The 21,347-nt window shown below is 40.3% G+C and overlaps 1 protein-coding gene across 2 annotated transcripts in view; it reads left to right on the forward strand.

Annotated features, from left to right (window-relative positions):
- The window catches only part of LOC122560192 (disks large-associated protein 4-like), a 589,090-nt gene that overhangs the window by 360,971 nt on the left and 206,772 nt on the right, over positions 1-21,347 (forward strand). The window lies entirely within an intron of this gene.

Consider the following 21,347-nt stretch of genomic DNA (forward strand, 5'->3'; position numbering starts at 1 on the left):
AGGACTTATACACTTAATGGTAAGGTCCTAGGGAGTGTTGCTGAACAAAGAGACCTTGGAGTGCAGGTTCATAGCTCCTTGAAAGTGGAGTCGCAGGTAGATAGGATAGTGAAAAAGGCGTTTGGTATGCTTTCTTTTATTGGTCAGAGTATTGAGTACAGGAGTTGGGAGGTCATGTTGCAGCTGTACAGGACATTGGTTAGGCCACTGTTGGAATATTGCGTGCAATTCTGGTCACCTTCCAATCAGAAAGATGTTGTGAATCTTGAAAGTGTTCAGAAAAGATTTACAAGGATGTTGCCAGGGTTGGAGGATTTGAGCTATAGGGAGAGGCTGAACGGGCTGGGGCAGTTTTCCCTGGAGCGTCAGATGTTGAGGGGTGACCTTATAGAGGTTTAAAAAATTATGAGGGGATGGATAGGGTAAATAGGCAAAGTCTTTTCCCTGTGGTCGGGGAGTCCAGAACTCGAGGGCATAGGTTTAGGGTGAGAAGGGAAAGATATAAAAGAGACCTAAGGGGCAGCCTTTTCACACAGAGGGTGATACGGGTATGGAATGAGCTGCCAGAGGAAGTGGTGGAGGCTGGTACAATTGCAACACTTAAAAGGCATCTGGATGGGTCTATGAATAGGAAGGGTTTGGAGGGATATGGGCCGGGTGCTGGCACCTGGGTCTAGATTGAGTTGGAATATCTGGTCGGAATTGACGGGTTGGACTGAAGGGTCTGTTTTCATGCTGTACATCTCTATGGCTATGACTCTAATGCCTTCATGTTTTCCCTCAAATGTGTTGTCCATACTGGACTCAGTTTTCCAGCTGAGCTGAACACATATTTTGTTCAGGTTTAATGTGACTTCCTTGCTTTTCTACTCTTTGCCTCGATGGATAAAGCTTCCAAATGCCAAATATTTTCAACTGTCACCGGTGTTCTGCCACCTTCAATGCTGTGCCTAAAATCACACCCAGATCCCTCTGCTTCTGCACTCATTTTAGAATTGCATCCTTTATTTTGTATTGTCTCTCCATGTGCTTCCTAAGCATCAAATTCCCCTCTGCATTAAATTTCAGTTTACAGTTGTCATAGAGTCATAAAGTCATAGAGATGTACAGCATGGAAACAGACCTTTTGGCCAAACTTGTCCAAGCCGACCAGATATCCTAAATTAGTCTAGTCCCATTTGCCAGCACTTGGTCCATAACCCTCTGAACCCTTCCTATTCATATACCCATTCAGATGCCTTTTAAATGTTGCAATCATGCCAGCCCCTACCACTTCCTCTGGCAGCTCATTCCATACATGCACCATCCTCTGCGTGAAAAAGTTGCCCCTCAGATCTTTTAAATCTTTCTCCTCTAACCCTAAATCTATGCCCTCTAGTTCTGGACTCCCCCACCCCTCTGTCCATTCCACCAACATGTCTGTGTTATTTTTGAAGTTGTATACTAACGTCCTCGTGGTTCACGACACTTTGAAGTTTTGTATCATCTATAATTTTTGATAATGTGCCCTGCACACTGTAGTCATTAGTATAGATCAGGAAAAGGAAGGGTTCTCACACTTGGAGAACTCTACTGTAAAACTTTCTCCTGTCTGCAAAAACACTGGCTGTAACTTATCCGTTTCCTATTCCTGAACAAATTTTGTGTTCATGTTGCTACTGTCCCTTTTATTGCATAGGTTTGAAATTGTCTGACTGTTCTTCTAAGTGAGCTTTTTTCAAGTATCTTCTGCAAGTCCATCTGAATCACCACAATAGCCTGACCCTCGTTGATCCACCCTTTTACCACAAATTATTAAATCATTGTTCTTTGATTAAGAAAAGGTAGCTTAATAAGACAATGCACAATAGAACAAGGCACAATTGTTAGTCTGGAAAGTAATTTTAAACTCATACAAAATATTGATAAGACCAACAGAGTATTGTGTACACTTTTATCTCCACATTATAAAATGGAAACAGAGGCATTGGACAAGTACAAAAGTGATTCATAATATGATAGATAAACCCTCTAGGTACTTCTATCAAGAAAGGTCGAACAGACAAGACCTGTTCTCACAGGAAGAAAAGGTTAAGGAATGTCATGCTGGAGGTGTAAAATTATGGGGAGGTTTGATAATGTAGACATAGAGAAAGTATGCACTTCGCATAGACTGTAAATGCAGGTGTAATAAATTTAATTGCTAATAAGTTGAGCAAGAAATTCAAGAAAATCTTGTTTACCTGAAGAGTACTGGAAAATGGATTTGCTACCACGTGGAAAATGTGCAGTGAATAACATACTTGTGTTTCAGAGAAAACTGGGTGCATCCATGAGAAAAAGAAATGTAAATAGATTACGGGAGTGGGCAACAATTTGGCAGATGGAGTATGATGTGGGAAGCCACCTTGACAATAAGAATAGAAAAGCAGAACACTTATTAAAAGGTGTGAAACTTGTAAATGTTCAGAGGAACTTGGGTGTCGTTGCATAAGAAACATAAAAAGTTAACAAGTAGGTATATCAAACAGTTAGGAATTCATGGGGCATATAGATCTCCATTGTAAGTGGACTACAATAAGGAAGTCTTGCAATATTTATATTCAATGTTCGCATACTTGTGCACTGTTTGATCTCCTTTTCTAAGGAAAGGTGTGCTTGCCTTGGCGACATGACCGGGATAATTCACCAGTTTGGTTCCTGGGATTAGAGGGATGTCCTGTAATGGGTGACTAAGTAAATTAGGCCTGTACTCATTGGAGTTCAGGAGAATGAGGAGTAATCTCTTTGAAACTTACAAGATACTGAATTGTCATTGAGAGATTAATTTCCCTGCTCCAGATAGTTAGAACATGGGGGTACAGTCTTAGGGAAAAAGGTCAATGATTTAGAAGTGAAACGAGAATTCTTTTTTCACACAAATATTGTGAATGTTCTTGAGATTGTGAGATTTGGAATAGGAGAATGGACTGGATGAATGTGTAGGTGGAGAAATGGTGTAGGAGGGGATGTTTTAGAGTCCTAAGGCATTAAGGTTAATTCTAGGGAAGATGGAATCTATATAAGATGGATGGATTGCACCCCTGCCACAACACGACCAATATTTTCACAAGAGAATTCACTTGTATGGTGACAATAGGTTTAAACTAGAATGGGAGGGGTGGAAACCTGAGCGGGGAGACACAAGAGGGGGAAACAAATATGTAAATGAAAGGTAGAGGAGGCAGCATTCACACTATATTTGGTGGGGTATGAGGGTGGTGGAGTATAGAATGCTGGGGAGAAAGGACGTTGATAGTTCAGATTAAATGATTGGAATGTGAGAATGGCAGAACAATGGTGTGTCCAACTTCCTGAATGGAAAGAGCAGACAGTCCCACTGGGGTGGGGAGAAGGGAGATGGAACACGGTTACAGAGAATAGAACAAGTAAAGCTAATAGAAAGAGAAGGAATGGGAGTTGATTCACAATTTGAAGGTGTTGAACTCAGTATTAAGTCCAGAAGGCTGTAATGTGCCTGGTCTGAAGATGAGATGTTATTCCTCCAGTTTGATTCACTGGAGCACTGCAGCATGCTGAGGGCAGACAAATGGGCATGCGAGCAGGATACTGTGTTAAAATGACCAGCTATGGGAAGATCAGGCCCATGCTTGTGCACAGCCCAGACTGTTCTGCAAAAGTGGACACCCATTCTGCGCTTAGTTTCTCCAATGTAGAGTAGGCCATGTTGGGTATAGCAAATACAGTACACAGGATTAGAGGAGGTGCAGGTGAAATGCTGCTTCAACTGGAAAAACTGTTTAGGCCCTTGGAGGTAAAGGGGCAGGGGTTGCACCTTCTGCGAAGGTGCCATGGGAAGGGGGGAGGTGGTGTTGGTGGTCATGGAATGGACTAGGGTTTCCTGGAGGGAACGATCCCTGTGAAATGCAGCCAGGGGACGTGAAGGGAAGATATGTTTGGTGGTTGTGTTCGGCTGGAGAATGGTACTTTGAATACAAAAGCTGGTGGGATGAAAAGTGAGGACAAGGGGAACCCGATCACCCTGCGAGTGATGGAAAGAACAAGGGCAGAAGCATGGATGATGGTACGGATGCTGTTGAGTGTCCTGTCAATCATAGTTGGGGGGGAGCCATGGTTATGGGAGAAAATAACCTGGATGTCCTTGTACGTCAGCCATTGAGATCAAGCATGCAGATTCAGCAAGCAGTGAGGAAGGCAAATTATATGCCTGGAGTTGAGCACGTGGAGTTGAGGCAGCAGATCTTTCACAATCGTATTGAAGGGCTCAGGGGCCTGAAGAATCCACTCCGGTGGCTATTTCTTATGCTTTTGTCTTCTTTTGATTATATTGATCTCCATATTTCACTTTCGTAGGTGAAGAAGAGTGAGGAGATGGTTGGGTCAAGTACTCTGTTTCTATGCTGTAACGTTTATGTGAAACAATATCCAGCTAATATGCACACACTTCAGCAACAGACTATTTTGGTGCTACTCTGAATCCAGTTGCCAGGAGATGTTGAACAGCAGTACCAGCTCATTGTCAAAATAATATCTCCTCCTGTATTAGAAGTTCAATACTGTGAAATTCTATTCAGGGAGTTCCAGTGCACATTGGGAGCTTGCAACCATTCATTAAACACCTTGAATTATTTATTTTAGTCTAGGGAAATTTGGGCCATATGTGTAATGTACCACTTCACCCAGTGAATAGGGAGGTGCAACCCTGCAATTTTATTTAGCCCTTTGATCAGGCTCAAAGAGAGACTCTTCTGTCGACAAACCTTTTACATCAACAAAATATATTATCATAACAAAATGCTGCAGAGGTTTTATCGAATGGATATTTTTCTACTCAGCATTTCTGTTGCAGACAAATCCACGCTGCTGCCAGTGAAATATCATATGTGTTCATGACGGTTCAATACATTTGGCAGTGGAGTGTAAAACTAAAACAGGCATTGCAGGCAAGCTCTTTTGAACAGTGCTTTAAATTCTATTTAATTCAGCTAAAGCAGAGCCTTGATAAGAATTCTTGCAGATACTCCTGTACCTCCAAACCCCACAGCCCTTCTCGCTCAAAGCCTATAAACTAATATAGTAAACTAAGAAAAACCAGGCACCTGATTTTCAAGACCGATAGATGAGAATTAGGAGATAGAAGTAATCCCACCATAATGATCCTCCCTCAGTCTTGAGACTGCTGGCAGACGGGACTTTCCTTGTTCCATGCACAGATTAGAAAATTTGCCTTCCACTGGAAGAAACAGGTGCGAGGCAGAATTGAAGAGGTGGGTTAGGTCCAGAGTGGGCAGATTAATAGATACCCAGAAAAAAATTCTCAATTTTATGCTTCTATAGAATTGGATCATAGAATCATACAGTACACAAGGAGGCCATTCGACCCATTGTGTCTGTACCAGCTGCTGAAAGAGCTACCGGGCTGATCCCATTCTCCAGCCTTATCTCCATAGCCCTTGAAATTCCCCTTTGAAATCTCCTATCAAATCTGCCTCCACCACTCTCCCAGGCAACACATTCCAAATCCTCTGAGTAGAACATTTCTCCTCATCTCACTCCAAGCATCCTATCTGGATGCATCACAACATGGTATGGCAACTGATCTACCCAGGGCTATAAGAAACTGCAGAGAGTTGTGAACACAGCCCAGTCCACCATGCAAGCCAATCTTCCATCCATTGACTCTATCTATACTTCTCGCTGTCTCAGGAAGGCAGCCAACATCACCAAAGACCCCTCCCACCTTGGTGATAACCTCTTCCAAACACTTCTTTCAGGGAGAAGATGCAGAATCTTAAGTAAGTACCAACAGATTCAAGAACAGCTTCTTCCCTGCTATTATTAGACTTGTGAATAGACCTCTCAAATTTTAAATTTAATGTTGATCTCGCTCTCTGTGCACCTTCTGTGCAGCCATAACATTGCATTTTTTGCAGTGCTCTATTACCCCAATGCACTTTATATGGTATGATCTGCCTGTACAGCACACAAAACAAAACTTTACCTTCACTGTACCACTGTACATAAATAAATCAAAATAAACTCTCTTGCTGACAATCTTATGATCCCTAGTTATTGACATGCTAACTAGTGGAAACAGAATATCCTTCTTTACCCTGTCAAAATTGTTCATAATTTTTAACACCTCAAGAAGGTAACCTCTTCATTTTCTCTATTCCAAGGAGAATAAGCCCAGTGTCTCTAATCTTTGCTTCGATCTAAAATCCCTCGTTCCTTTTACTAGACAGTTTTCCACTTACCATAAGTAACAAATTGACAAGCATATTGATTAAGGGTAATTTGCACCTTTCAATCACAGCACTGTCATAGTTCACCTTAATGAACATTGATGCTATACATAGTACAGCATTTCAGGATGAATTGTAAAGGAGATAAAACCATTTATCTCACCTTTTGAACTCTTCCTGTTTCCAATCTATGTTTTACACCTCTGTGCAGTTGGTGAAAAACCCCACAATCAGTCCAGTGATATTTTAAGAAACAAACCTGGAGCATGCCCCCAAAGAGCCCACAGCATGACACTACTCTCATTCATTGGAGTAAGTGGAGTCTTGGGCATATTTCTTTCCCAAACTGATCTCTATTTGGAGAGTCTGGACTGAGACCATGAGAATCCCAGAGATGAGAAACACTGACATACTTTCCTTGTACACAGAATTGCTAGAATAAAAATAAGCTTCTAGCTCCATGTCAACTAATTGCTAAACCAGAAACAGCCAAATGTCATATTGTATAAAGATGAATTTGTGTCTGGTTATGAAATTACATTAAAATTATTAGATTTGTGTTTCCTCTGAATCAAAATTTTAATAGAAAAACAAAATAAGCAGTTACAATCTTTTCCAAAATAAATAAATCATGACAATATTACACTCAACACTTTATGCAACCTGTTCTCTTGAACAGTTCTGTACTTACTGGCAAATTTACAGTAATAAAAATAGCAAGAAGCCCAACCTTGGTCTTTTCCAAATATTTAAAATTCCAATTTGCATCACAGCATTGTAGATGAATAAATTAACAAGCTGTTCAGGCTGAAACATTCATTCCAAAACGAAAGTGCCCAAATGGAAAATGCATCTGGTGGTTTTTGACTTTTGAGATTTTTCAAAGTAAAAGAACATTTCCTATTTGCACACCCAAAATTTTTTCAACATCATTAAATATAAATTTACTTCAAATGCTGAAAAAGCAATATTCTATGAGCTACTGTTTACTGAAATTTAAATAGATTGCATTACATACTAAAAAGAACAAGGTTTTTACTTTCTGTCTCTGAAAAATACAAGTTCATTGACAAATTCATTTCAACTCAAAACTTAATTTATCCTTTGTCCTTTCCTTTCCTCAAACATTTAATTCCATTCCCTTGCCAACTACGTTGCCTTAGACAAAGCTGAATTTAAAAAGAAATGAAAATTACGGGAAGTTTATTCCTCAATCAATGCCTTGATTTCAGACACTGTACGACATATGCCAGCAATGTAGACAATAGTGCGAAGCACAAAGCATGTCTTGAAAGAAAGAGACTTGCATTTATATAACATTCTTCTTGACTACCCAATATGTCAAAGCACTTAACAGCTAATGAAGTATTTCCTGAAGAGTAGTCATTGTGTAATGTAGGAAACACAGCAGACGATATGCACATAACAAATTCGGATAAACAGCAATGTGACAATGACCAGATATTGCTTTCATTATGATATTGATCAAGAAATATATTTTGGCTAGGACTCCAGGAATAACTCCTCTGATGCTCTTCAGGTAAAGCATCTCATCTGAAAGATGGCATCTCCAACAATAATTTCACAGCTCTGCACTCGAATGTCAGTCTTGACTATTATGCTGTCAAGGTGTGAAGTGGGACTTGAACCCAAAATTTGTTATTCAGAGGCAAACATGCAACTGAATCAGCATTGAAGCTGCAAGCAATGCAATTGTTATTGGCTGCAGATAGTGCTGTCACTATTCCCAGATAGAATAGAAAATATTTGGCTAATTTTCCTGTCAATCAAACTGGTGTTTTTAGTCACTGTGATTAAATTTATTTATAGACATAACTTGTATGTAACTGTCCTCTGCTCATCATATTTTGATGGAAATACTATCTTGTTTTCCTTGAAAGATGTTGTTGTAATTTCAGTCATCAGCTCTGATTTCTGTATTTGTTAGAGCTGTTGGGCATTGCTAAACGGCCTCTGTTGTTCTATTTGTCTGCCTGCTGATGGGAATCAATAGAGTTGTTTGATTCCTGCCAGATTTCTGCCTCACCTTCAAGTCATTATCCCACGCAGGGTAACTCTATGACTGGCACGATGGTTTCAAGACTTAAATGTTCAAGACACTCAACTTCAACTCCACCCATTCACACCACCACCATCACCATTATCCCAGGTTGTGACATCCATGCCCTTGCTCTCTGACCAGAGATGGCAAAGTAGAGGTCATAGTAAACTCCAAAAATATACACAGCAACAGCAGTAGTCATGAGAGCAGCTTTACTGACCTCCTACAACTGCTCATAGAAGTACCGAGAGATTGATCCTCTATTTTTGGAAATTCCCAGACAACGCAGAAGGGAGGTAATACTAGTATAAGTTTGCTGTGTGACTATATGACAGTTGATTTGGATCCTGTCCTCACTCAAAGATATTTATTTTTGTAGAGATCACTGGCTAATTCGCCAGAAAAATAAACCCTAGTTTATATTCCTCCTTTAAAGTAACAATATCGTCCAATGAAAGTGAACATTCCAACTGGAATTAAATCCAATCTGAGCTCAGTAAAAATTGGACATTGTTACCATCTGCTTAAGAACCGTTAACATTCGAAGAGAAATCTGAACAGCTCATTATACCCAAAAGAACCATGCCACAGGATTTCACCTTTCCTTTAAATAAACCAAACTTTAATCAAGATAAAGACTTGAACGAAATAAGCACTATCAATGTAACAATGTGATTTGTGACTGTGTGTGTTACTCACTCAAGTTGGCTCCTTATTTCCCCAAAGTATTCTCTTTCTAAAACAAATAACTCTTAAAGTTATTTATTACTGTAGGAATCACCTATAATTATGCCACAAACCTCTGGAATCTATCTTTAATTCATCTCATCTTCAGCTATTCTCAGAAGTTAATCCAGAACTTGCCATTTTATGGCTGTGGATGCCCTTGTCCCTTGTCCCTTGTTCTCGTCACTTTTTGTCCAAGCTGATTTCAGCATTGATTTCTTTGGCACAAGACACTTGAGAACCACTTAGACTCTTCCACTGATTTCAAACCAGGCAATCTTCCCACAGTTTCTATTCACTCACAATATTTAAATCAAGATTAAGCCTCACTTGCATTCCACATGACAAATGAAGAAGTTAATCTATTGCTGTGCTTATAGCACTGGCTTAGCTGACATCATTTATTTTGATTATCTTCTTCCAGTTAGCTACAAAGTGCACTCGGTCATAAATGCAAAAGATGCTGTCAGGAAAAGCATCCAAATAAATTGAAATGAGCAAAACTTCCTAAGTTACAACTTTAGATTAATTATGCCTCCTTTATATTTTTGTTCTTTGATCTGATTAAGTAACTGGGTCTTCCATTCTTTTAAGATTCATTAAATGTTTTCAAACTAATTTATCTCCAAGTCCTAAACTAAAACATCTCTCTGGACAAGCATTGCCTCTAATTTTCTCATTGGCTGCATAGGCCTCCAAGGTCTGTACATGGCAGCAACTTCCAGAACCAGAAACCAATGCTGTAACTGAGGTGTCAACACCAATCACCATGTGTGGAACATCAGAGCACGCAGCTACACAGCTTGGAGGAAATGATGCTCTGAGCTGTCATTACCACAGGGATTGCAGGCATCATATCTCCAATGTCTTTAGCTAACCAAGGCCACCTGTTATTTTATAACTCTGTCCTTTTTTTTGAATTTGTCCGTGAGATGTGGGCATCACTAGCTGGACTATCATTTATTGCCCATCCCTAATTGTCCCAGAGAAGGTGGCTTGAAACACAGTATTCCTTGGATATAGTGACACCCACAGGGCTGTTAGGGCAGCAGTTCTAGGATTGTGGCCCAGTGACATTGCAAGAACAGTGATGTAGTTTCAAGGTAGGATGGTGTGTGGCTTTCAGAAGAACTTGCAAATGGTGGTGTTCCCATGCACCTGCTGCCCTTGCTGTCAATGAAGGTAAAGGTTCGAGGCTAGTAAGAGAATGTCAAAGGATGCTTAGAGAGTTGTTGCAGTGCATCTTGTAGGTGGTATTTACTGCTGTTAATGTGTATTAATGTGCATTGATGGTGAAGGGAGTGATTGTTGAAATTGATGGATGGAGTGTCAACCAAGTGGGCTACTTTGTCCTGGACAGCAACAAGTTTCTTGAATGTTGTTGGAATTAGACCCATCCAGATAAGTTGAAAGAATACCATCATACTTCTGACTCATATCTTGTGGATGGTGACAGACACTAAAGAGACAGAAGGTGAGTTAATTGCCACAGAATTCCCTCAGTTACAGTATTTACATGGATGGTCCATTGCAGTTTCTGGTCAATGATACCCCTGAGGATGTTGACAGTGGGGGAATTCCATGAGGATGCCACTGAATATAAATTCTTGTTGGAGATAGTTATTGACTGGCACTTGTGTAACATGAATGGTACTAGCTCGTTATCAGCAACTCAATATTGCCCAAGTCTTGCTGTACATAGACACTGACTGCTTCATTATTTGGAGATGTCATAAATGGTGCTAAATATGGTACAATCATCAGCACAATCACCACTTATGACCTTATGAAGGTTAATGATGAAGCAGCTAAAGTTGATTAAGTCTAGGGCATAACCTGAGGAAAACCTGCAGCACTTTTGGATTATTGTATGCAATTCTGGTCTCCTTCCTATCGGAAGGATGTTGTGAAACTTTAAGTTCAGAAAAGATTTACAAGGATGTTGCCAGGGTTGGAGGATTTGAACTATTGGGAGAAGCTGAATAAGCTGGGAATGTTTTCTCTGGAGCATCAGAGGCTGAGGGGTGACTTTATAGAGGTTTATAAAATCATGAGGGGCATGGATGGAATAAATAGATAAAGTCTTTTCCTTGGGATGGGGGAGTCAAAAACTAAAGGGCATAGGTTTAGAGTGAGCAGGGAAAGATATAAGAGGGACCTAAGGGTCAACATTTTCACACAGACGGTGATGCATGTATGGAATGAGCTGCCAGAGGAAGTAGTGGAGGCTGGTACAATTGCAGCATTTAAAAGGCATCCTATTGGGTGTATGTATAGGAAGGGTTTAGAGGGATATGGGCCAAGTGCTGGCAAATGGGACTAGATTAGGTTAGGATATTTGTTTGGCATGGACGAGTTGGATCAAAGGGTCTTTTTCCGGGGTGTACATCTCTATGACTCTACTGTTCTCGGACTGAGATGATTGACCTCCAGGAAATGCAACCATCATCATTTGTGCAGGTTTTGTCTCCAACTGTCAGAGATTTTTCACCATGATTTGCATTGACTGCAGTTTTGCTGAGATTCCGAAATGCCATACTTTGGATGTCAAGGGCTGTGACTCTCACCTCACCTCTGGAATTTTGTTCTTTCTTCCAAATTTGGACCAAAGCTACGATGAAGTCAGGAGCCGAGTGCCCCTGATAGAATCCAAACTGAGAATCAATGAGCAGGTTACTCTTTTATCAAGTGCTGCTTCGTAACCCTTCCATCGTTTTGCTGATGATCAGGAGTTGACTTATAAGATGGTAATTGGCCTGGTTAGATTTTCCCTGCCTTTTGTGTGCAGAGAAACCTAGGCAATTTTTCGCATTGTTGGCGAGCTGACAGAGATGTGGATGTGCTGGAACTACTTGGCCAAGAGCACAGCTAGTCTGAAACATGTTTTCAGAATTATTGCCAGAATGTTGTCATGGCTCAAGCTTTTGCAATAACCAGTGCCTTCAGCCATTTCATGATGTCATGTTGAGTGAATCAAATCATCTGAAAGCTGGCAACTGGGACTTCAGACGGAAGCCAAATCTTCCACTTGGTATTTCTGGCAGAAAGTCTCTAAAACTCAACATTCTATTTAGCTTTCCAACCTCTTATCATCCCAGAGCTAAAGAATTACCTCTAAACCATTAATGTGAACCATAAACTGGATATTCACAAAATTGATATTACCTGTTGCCAATATGTATGTCAGATGCTTCACAATTATAACAGGGACATAATGAAAGAGCACATTAACTTAGAGCAGGGGTAGACCATATGGCCCAAGTCACATCAGCCATCTTTAGCCTAAGTTTCACCTCCTGCTCACTGCCCAACATCTTGGTTCCTTAAGAATGAAAAAAATCTTTTCTATCCCCAGCATGAATCATTGTGCCATACGTTTTGTGATTTTTTTGAATGTGCTTAATAATAGAGCATTCACAATTTTTGAGATGGAGTATTCCAAACATTCAATTTCTCCTCATCTCAGTCCTAAGTATGAAACCTGGGACCCTAAGGCTGTAGCTCTGCGTTCTAGGTTCCACAGCCAGAGGGAACAACTATCAAGCTCCTTCAGAATCTTGTGTGTTTCAATGAGATCACCTCTCATTCTTCCAAACTTGAACAAGGATGGAACTGATTTACTTATCCTCTAATGTACCACACTGAGGATGAAGTAACTGCTAATTGTAAACTTTAATAAGTGTCTTAACAATACTGAGTGATACTCTTAAAGCAAGTAGAAGACACATTAGCAGACATTTCTATGTACTTTTACTAAGAACTATCAGCTTTGTTGCAAACCAACCGATTCCAAAAAGGAAACAGAAACCACAACTACAGGAATAAGGAATGCCATATTTTGTCAATTCAGAGCTTAAGAGTCAGAATCTTCTGGGAGAATGACCATACAGCTCCTGCACACACCATTATTAATGTGGAAGTAACCCACCGACCTATGGCAAGGAAGAGGTCCTCCCCTTAAGAGTTACAATTGTCACAAATTGCTGAATGAATTGTGCTGCTCCAACACTGCAGCTTTGCTAAACAGGAACTTGTCTTCAATCTCCCTATGAGTTTCAAAAAATTGATGCCCCTCGACTGATTGAACCAACTAAATTCACTGGAGAAAGTTCAAAGATTTGTTAGTAACATAAAGAGCCTATGGATGATGAGAACTAAATTCCTTTATTGCCACTCAACCACTAAAAGCTACTAAAGTTATACAGGCTACAGGCAATCGAGTCTAAATCTGATAATCTTTGTTTTGGTAATGCTGCCTGCAGCTGTACAGAAAAACGTAGAACTGCAAGCAAGCCCAGGAGCCATCTAACCACCATCAAATCCTGCATGACCCAACCTCCAGGGAAAATCTCCATCATCAGGAGGCTGATCTCCTCAGCAGTACCTCAACGCCAAATCATTGACTGCCCAATTCCCTTCCAGGAAAGAAAGTAAAGGCTCACAGCACAAGTGTCAATTGCAGCAATACCAAAAGCTACTGCCATATTACTGCCCTTTAAACGTTTGCAAAGCCATGACCCTACTCCCACTCCTTCTCCATCCCATCCGTGTTCCTTTTCTGCTTCCTTAAAAAATGCAAAGGGACAAGTAAAATCAGGTTCAGTTGCTTCCTCTATACCCTTAAGTGCCTCTCAGTTATTCATTTAGGGATCGTGTCTGGCACCCCCATGTTGCTATTTGCTGCTTGCAACATTCTAGCCTGGTGTGATAACATCAGGAGCCCAACCCTGACACTGTCCCAAACAATTGTATGACTCGCCCAGTCTCCATTGCTCTCTGTTACTGCACCTTAAAATCCTGGCCTCTGTTTGTCATCCTGTCCTCAAATCTCATTTATTCAGGTCCATCGATCAGCAATCTCCCAGATGCTCCATTACCCTTGCCAGACTGACAACAATTTACATATTCCAGCAAATTGTATTGCAAAAATGCTGCGAGCTGAAGGTGATGAGAATTAATCTCAGTCACATGCATGACTTGAGGTGGCCCCAGTCCATCAATCCAATTCCGAATTGTATATTCCAATTCTGAATTCTGATGTTCTAGTCTGCTCAAATTACAAACATTCTGCTTGACAATAAAAATTATCAGCCTTAAACCTCCATCAAATGCAAATCAATGCAATCCTAAGCTTTTCTCTTGTTCATGTACAATATTTATTGAGGCACAGTGCTAGAATTGACAACAAAATGCTTACAGCACATTTTCACAACAGAACTTGCAAGTACGACCTCAAGATTTTGATAGCATAAAACTCAAGAAGTCAACAAATCCTTCCTTAATTGTCAGATATATTTTATGGGCAGTATTTTATAGGCGATTAACAAGTTAAAATGATTGGTGACCAATAACTGTTTAGAAACTGGCAATGTCAATTCATAGATTGTTATATATTCTGAATGAATCTGTATAAATTGCAGACTTCTTGTTTGCATATTCGCTCAAAGAGAATTGGCAGCTTCAGTCGCCATTCTGTTACTTAACCATTGACATAACCTCTCACTATTTATGGATACAGAATAGTTGTCAAGCATGTTTTTAAAAGGAAAATTCTAAGAATCCCTTGATTTGGTGAGTGGAGGGAGTACACGTTGAGAATCGATTTTAGCTGTTAGTCACCGATTGACTTAGGTGCAGGCATAGGTGGATGGATTAGTAAATTTGCAGACGACACTTAAAGTCGGTGGAGTAGTGGACAGTTTGGAAGAATGTTACAGGTTGCAGGGGGACTTGGATAAACTGCAGAATTGGGCTGAGAAGTGGCAAATGGAGTTCACAGAGTACTGGGTCAATGGAAATATTCTTGGTCGTGTGGATGTGCAGAGGGATCTTGGAGTCCATGACATAGATCCCAGAAAGTTGCCACCCAGGTTAATAGTGCTGTTAAGAAGGCATACAATAAGTTAGGTTTCATTCGTAGATGGATTGAGTTCCAGAGCTGCAGTTATCATGCTGCTACTGTACAAAATGCTGGTGTGACCACACTTGGAATATTGTGTACATTTGCACATTCTCCCAGTGTCTGCGTGGGTTTCCTCCGGGTGCTCCGGTTTCCTCCCACAGTCCAAATATGTGCAGGTTCGGTGAATTGGCCATAATAAATTGCCTGTAGTGTTAGTTGATAGGGTTAGTTGTAGGGGAATGGGTCTGGATGGGTTGCTCTTCGGAGGGTCGGTGTGGACTTGCTGGACCGAAGGGCCTGTTTCCACACTGTAAGTAATCTAAAATCTAAAAATCAGTAAGTAATCTAAAATCTAAATCAGATGTGGAAGCATTGGAAAAGGTGCAGAGGAGATTTACCAGGATGTTGCCTGGTCTGGAGGGAAGGTCTTATGGGGAAAGACTTGGGTCTGTTCTCATTGGAAAGAAGAAGGCTAAGAGGGGATTTGATAGAGACATATGAGATGATCAGAGGATTACATAGGGTAGACAGTGAAAGTCTTTTTCCTAGGATGATGACATCAGCTTGTACGAGGGGGCATAACTACAAATTGAGGAGTGATAGATTTAAGACAGATGTCAGAGGCAGGTTCTTTACGCAGAGTGGTAAGGGCGTGGAGTGCCCTACCTGCCAATGTAGTTAACTCAGTCACATTAGGAAGGTTTAAACAATCCTTGGATAAGCACATGGATGATGATTCATAGTGTAGGGGGACGAACTGAGAATAGTTCACAGGTCAGCGCAACATCAAGGGCCGAAGGGCCTGTTCTGCACTGTATTGTTCTGTGTTCTATGAATTTAAAATTTGCAGTGGTAATTCACCATTGTTTGGATTTCATTTTCATTCCGTCAGCAAACATTAGAAAATGATTAGGTGTATAAAAATCTAATGAAAATAGTTATTCACTTCTTCTTGTTAAGCTATGTTCATCCATTGTCGGATATATTTCTCCTCATACCTTTGTCCACGAGGGATTTCTCTGATACACTGATGCATTCACAAGGTGTGCTATCAACAACAGCTGGCCGAGAATCTCTCCCATTCTTACCCCCTCTCATGGGATTATTGGAAGGATTAGAAGACTGATTATCAACCTGTTTGGTTGTGTTGTGAATACTCCCCCTGTGACCAACTAGTCCTGGACAGGAACTTAAACCTGGAGCTCCTGGTTCAAAGGTAGAGGCATAATCTACTAGCTCACAAGATCTCCTCAATTATCAATTTACCATTTCACAATTAAATAATGTATTCCACAATGACTTTGACAATACACGTAATCAGAGAAAGAGCTCAGTCAGCCTTGCCTATCTGTACTGGCTCTTTGCAAAAACTATCCAAATCATTCACATGCAGGAAAAATATAGTGGATGCCATTGTAATGAATACTATGTCAATTGCATAATTTAATATTAGAAAGTATTACTTCATTCAAGTTTTCATGAATGTGTTGTCACATTCATGGGGTTGGTTTAAATCAGCTGGCTGGAAGACTGGCATACATTGTAGAATGACACCAACAGCTTGGGGTCAATTCCCACACTAGCTGAGGTTTTTCAGGACTCTCCTTCTCAACCGCTCTCCTCACCTAGACATGGTGAGTCTCAGTTGTTTCTAATGAGAGAGCAGCTCTCTGATCTGGTAGGACTACCTTTACCTTAAGTGTCAACCATTTAGCTGTTACCTCACATCTGCAGAAAGCATATGTAGGGTGATGGTTTTTGTGTGTGCAAGTATGTCAGGTTTTTTAAAAAAACACATTTGTTATGTTGCCGTTGTCTTATGCCAATTTCAATAGTATAGTGTCTGGAAACTTAATCCTTTCCTGTGTTGGGACTTAATGTTAATAATTTAATAAAGCAGCAATTGATGAATTCTTCTAGGTATATTGATGAATTCTTCAAATTTTGCTTTCTGCAGTCTTGATTCCTGAAATGACAGGATTAACATATGAAGAGAGACTAGATTAGTTAGGATTTTATTCATTAGAATTCTGAATAATGGGGGTAATCTCATAGAAACCTATAAAATTCCAGCAGGACGAGACAGGGTAAACGCAGGAAGGATGTTCCTGACACAGGGGATACCAAAACAAGGGGTCACAGTCAAAGTAAGGATACAGTGAGCCATTTAGGACTGAGATGAGGAAAAATGTCTTTACTCAGAGCATGGTGAGCTTGTGAAATTCTCTTCCACAGAAAGCAATTGAGGCCTTAGCATTGAGTGTTTTTAGGAAGGAGTTGGATGCAGTTCTTAGCTCTAAAGAGATCAATGCATATGTCAAGAAAGCAGGAACAGGATTCTGAATTGGATGATCAGCTACAATCATACTGAATGGTATGACAGGCTCAAAGGGCTGAATGGCCTATTCTTGCCACTATTTCTGGTGTTCCTATGCTTCTGTGTAAGTCCAAGTTCTCAAATATCAACAAAGGCTTTGTTACTAAGTGATTGCATCACCTAATGATAGAGCTAGTGAGATTGAAAAAGGAGCCCCTAAAAATGAAAGGTAGCTCAAATATTGAACTGGGTGGAATGCATATACTCTCCAAGCAATAATCATGATACTTATGTACTGAGATACTCCCAGGTGCCAGGGATGTTCTGTAGTCTAGCTTCCTTCAATGTCAAAGGATACTCCTGAGGAGATGACGAATGATCCCATTCTGAAATATGCATACTGACCCACTGAGGATGTCCAACAAGAGTCTGCTTCCGCTGGGCCAGGCCATCAGCCTGCTGAAAATAGGATTTTGATGTTTGGACCAGTTAGGTGGCAGTCTTCAATTTTCTCCTGCTCAAGTCTCGGTTATAGTCCTGATATACTGTGCATTGTTCTTTACTACCTAGCAAGGATCTTGAATAGTTCAGTACGAGCATAATAGGGAGTGAGATTTGAAGCAAGCTTAATCTGCTGCTACTACAAGAAATCAAGAGATTTCAAAGTTAAAGTTTTGTGCTTCTAATCTCCAGTCTCTAGAACACAAATTCTGCTGCAGAGGCCATTAAGCTGGGTCTCTTTAAATGAGTGTGCATGTCCCTTCTATTCCTGTATGTCCCACCTTTCACCCAGTTGGCTTTGTTGCCCATCATTGCATTCTGCTGGTCACCTATTTTCATGTTGTAAAGGATTGGGGCAGGAGTCAGCAATCTGTGCGCCTCTCTTTCAGAATCTCACAAGAGACACATAAAATTCACTCCCGTGCCTCTATTTGAAAAGCTAAGGATCGATTAATCAGGCAATAAAATAAAATAAAAGCTTCAGCTCAATGATGGTCAGGAGGTGAGGAGAGTCTTTTACCGGCTGTGCTGTAATATCTGCACTTCATCCCCTCCTTCAAGTCCTTCCTGGTGTTTTGAATTATGCTTCACGCTTGAAATGACATAAATGGTGCTTGAGCATTATGAATCCTTCACAAGTGCATATGTATATAGGTCAACTGCAAGTTGATTTGCATCCAAGAACGATTACCAACACATTACTCCCTTCTAAAAGAAACAAGTCTAGAGGACTATCTTTTGGTACTTAAATATTAAATCTGAGATACGCCACACGCTTTTAAGACTTCAGTTTCTACTCTGCAATCTGCACAGAAATCGACAGAGACTGAAACATTCCATTACAATCTCAATTTTAAGCTCTCCATTCTAACAATTGCTATGATTAGGGGAGGACATGGGAAAATCTTGCAGAAAACAGCAGATCAAATTAACTGCTACAAGATGATGATTATTGGAAAGAAGATCACAACTGACTGAAGTCACAGTTCATTGAACTTTTTGTCACATTAGTCAGCCATTTGTTTTGACTCTCTGAAAGCATGAAAGGAGGTCACTGTGATGCAAGGTCTGCTGGTACATTTGGATTGATGTATACTGATCTATTTTTCTACTCCACAGAGGTAGCACAAGCAGTGCGCTGGAGCCTCGTGATCAATTAAGAGGAATAAACTCCATGTTAAATTGAAGGTGGAGCTTTATAAATAAAACAGAAATCCTACAGTTCTTTTTTTTTATATAGATATTTTTATTAGAAATTTAACATTTTTACAAATTTACAAAAATAAACAAAACTCTCAAGTACAAACATTGATATACAATTAAATCTTAAATATATAATAGCCAAACTTTAACAAAAGAAAAATACCGAGAAAGAAAAAAAAACAAAACTCAACTAACTACTAATCTAACCTACAACTAACCAGAGTGTATATTTAAGTCTCTTACATTATTCAAATAAGAGAAAGAGAAAAACAAAACAAAAAAACAATGGATAACATAGAAATTGGGTAGTGAGATACATGCTCGGAATGTGTTAACATCAAATGTAACAAAACCCGTAGTCGTGCAGGATTCCTCTCCCAAGGGGCCCCGGACCAGCCAGGTTCGTAATCTCAATTAAATAAAAGCTCTTGTTAGGATAGCCGAAATATCTGTATTCATATAATTCAAGAAGGGCTGCCATATTTTATAAAATAATTCGGTCTTTCGGTGCACCATATTTGTAAGGAAATCAAGGGGAATACATTCCATAATTAATCTGTGCCAATTTGAAAATCCAGGGGGGCCCTCAGCCACCCAGTTCACCAAAATATTTTTCCTTGCACAGAAAGAAAGAATAGAAAATAGTCTCTTCCCGTACATGTCCAGGGAGGGAAAGTTCGAAAAGCCCAAAAGGAGAGATACAGGGTCCACTTTAATTTCCGTTCCTAAAATTTCTGTCAGGGTACTTGCTACTTTAGTCCAATATCCACGGATCTTATGACAGGTCCATAAGCAATGTACAAGAGTGCCCACCTCTATTTTACATTTGGCACACATTGGAGATGCTCCTGCCTTAAATTTTGCCAATCGAACCAGTGCTATATGGGCCCTATGAAGTATCTTCAGCTGGATAGCCTGGGTTCTGTTACAAATAGTAATTCTTCTAGCATTTTCCCAGATATCATTCCACGTTTCTGTGGAGATTTCTAGTCCCAGATCCTGATCCCATGTTTTAAGCAGATTATCCATATCTCCCGATACTTCATCATGTAGTAAATGATAAATATTACTGACGGAAGATACCCCCACTGGTCGTAGGACACTACATTCTCTATCGGATTTATAAAGACTATCTAATAACGTAGTCTTCTTCTGTATAAAATCTCGAATTTGGAAGTATCGAAAGAGGTCTCCATTGGGTAATCCGAATTTCTGACGCAGCTGTCCGAAAGACATCAGGACCCCATCTTTAAATAGATCCCCTAGACATGAGATACCCATGGATCTCCAGAGTTTAAAAGTGGCATCTGTTAACCCCGGTTGGAATCCCCATGCTCCCACTATCGGTGCATAGGGGGATGTTTTATGTGAATTACCCTCATTTTGCCGCATTATATTCCAAGCCTTGATTGTATTCAGTATTATAGGGTTTTTACAGTGATCTGTAATGATTTTCCTCTTGTCTGAGAATAAAAGGTTAATAAGTGGGTATTTTACTTGAGAAGCCTCGATGTCCAACCAGATTGATTGTGGATCAGACAAAACCCAATCAGCTATATAACTTAATAGGGAACTTAATTGATATTTCCTAAAATCTGGGAAGTCCAATCCACCCCTTGCCTGTGGAAGCTGTAGCTTCTTCAGCTTAATGAGGGGTCGCCTATGGTTCCAGATAAAGGAACTCAGCCAGCCGTATAATTTACATAAAGCTGTCCTCGGCAGCATCACCGGAAGCATTCTCATAGGATATAGGAGACGGGGCAGGATATTCATTTTGAATAATGCTATTCTACCCAACCAGGAAATTGGCAGGTCTCCCCACCGCTGGAGGTCCTGCCTTATCCTTTCCAATAAATACACAAAATTAGCCTTATACAACTGACCAAATACTGGAGTAATAAAAATGCCTAAATATAAGAAACCCTCCAGGGACCAGCGAAAGGGAAAAAGGGAACCGTCCGCTAAGCGGGGTATCACAGCAAGGCCACCCATTGGCATAGCCTCCGATTTTGAAAAATTAATTTTATAGCCTGAGAATGCACTAAATGTATTAATAACTTGGATTAAGCGAGGTATGGACATCAAAGGATTACTGAGGAATAGAAGAACAACGTCTGCATAAAGGGTAATTTTATGTTTACCTGTACCAATCCTTGGGGCCACTATACTAGGATCAGCTCGTATAGCTTCTGCTAGTAGTTCAATTATTAGCGTGAATAACAATGGCGAGAGGGGACATCCCTGACGGCAGCCACTACCCACACTGAAGCTATCCGAGCCTAATCCATTGGTAACCACAACTGCTTTGGGATCACTATACAATGTTGAGACCCATTTGGTAAACACCTGTCCAACGCCAAACCTCTCCAATGTGTAAAACAAATATCACCA

This window comes from Chiloscyllium plagiosum, chromosome 20 (assembly GCF_004010195.1).
Source record: "Chiloscyllium plagiosum isolate BGI_BamShark_2017 chromosome 20, ASM401019v2, whole genome shotgun sequence".
NCBI lineage: Eukaryota > Metazoa > Chordata > Chondrichthyes > Orectolobiformes > Hemiscylliidae > Chiloscyllium > Chiloscyllium plagiosum.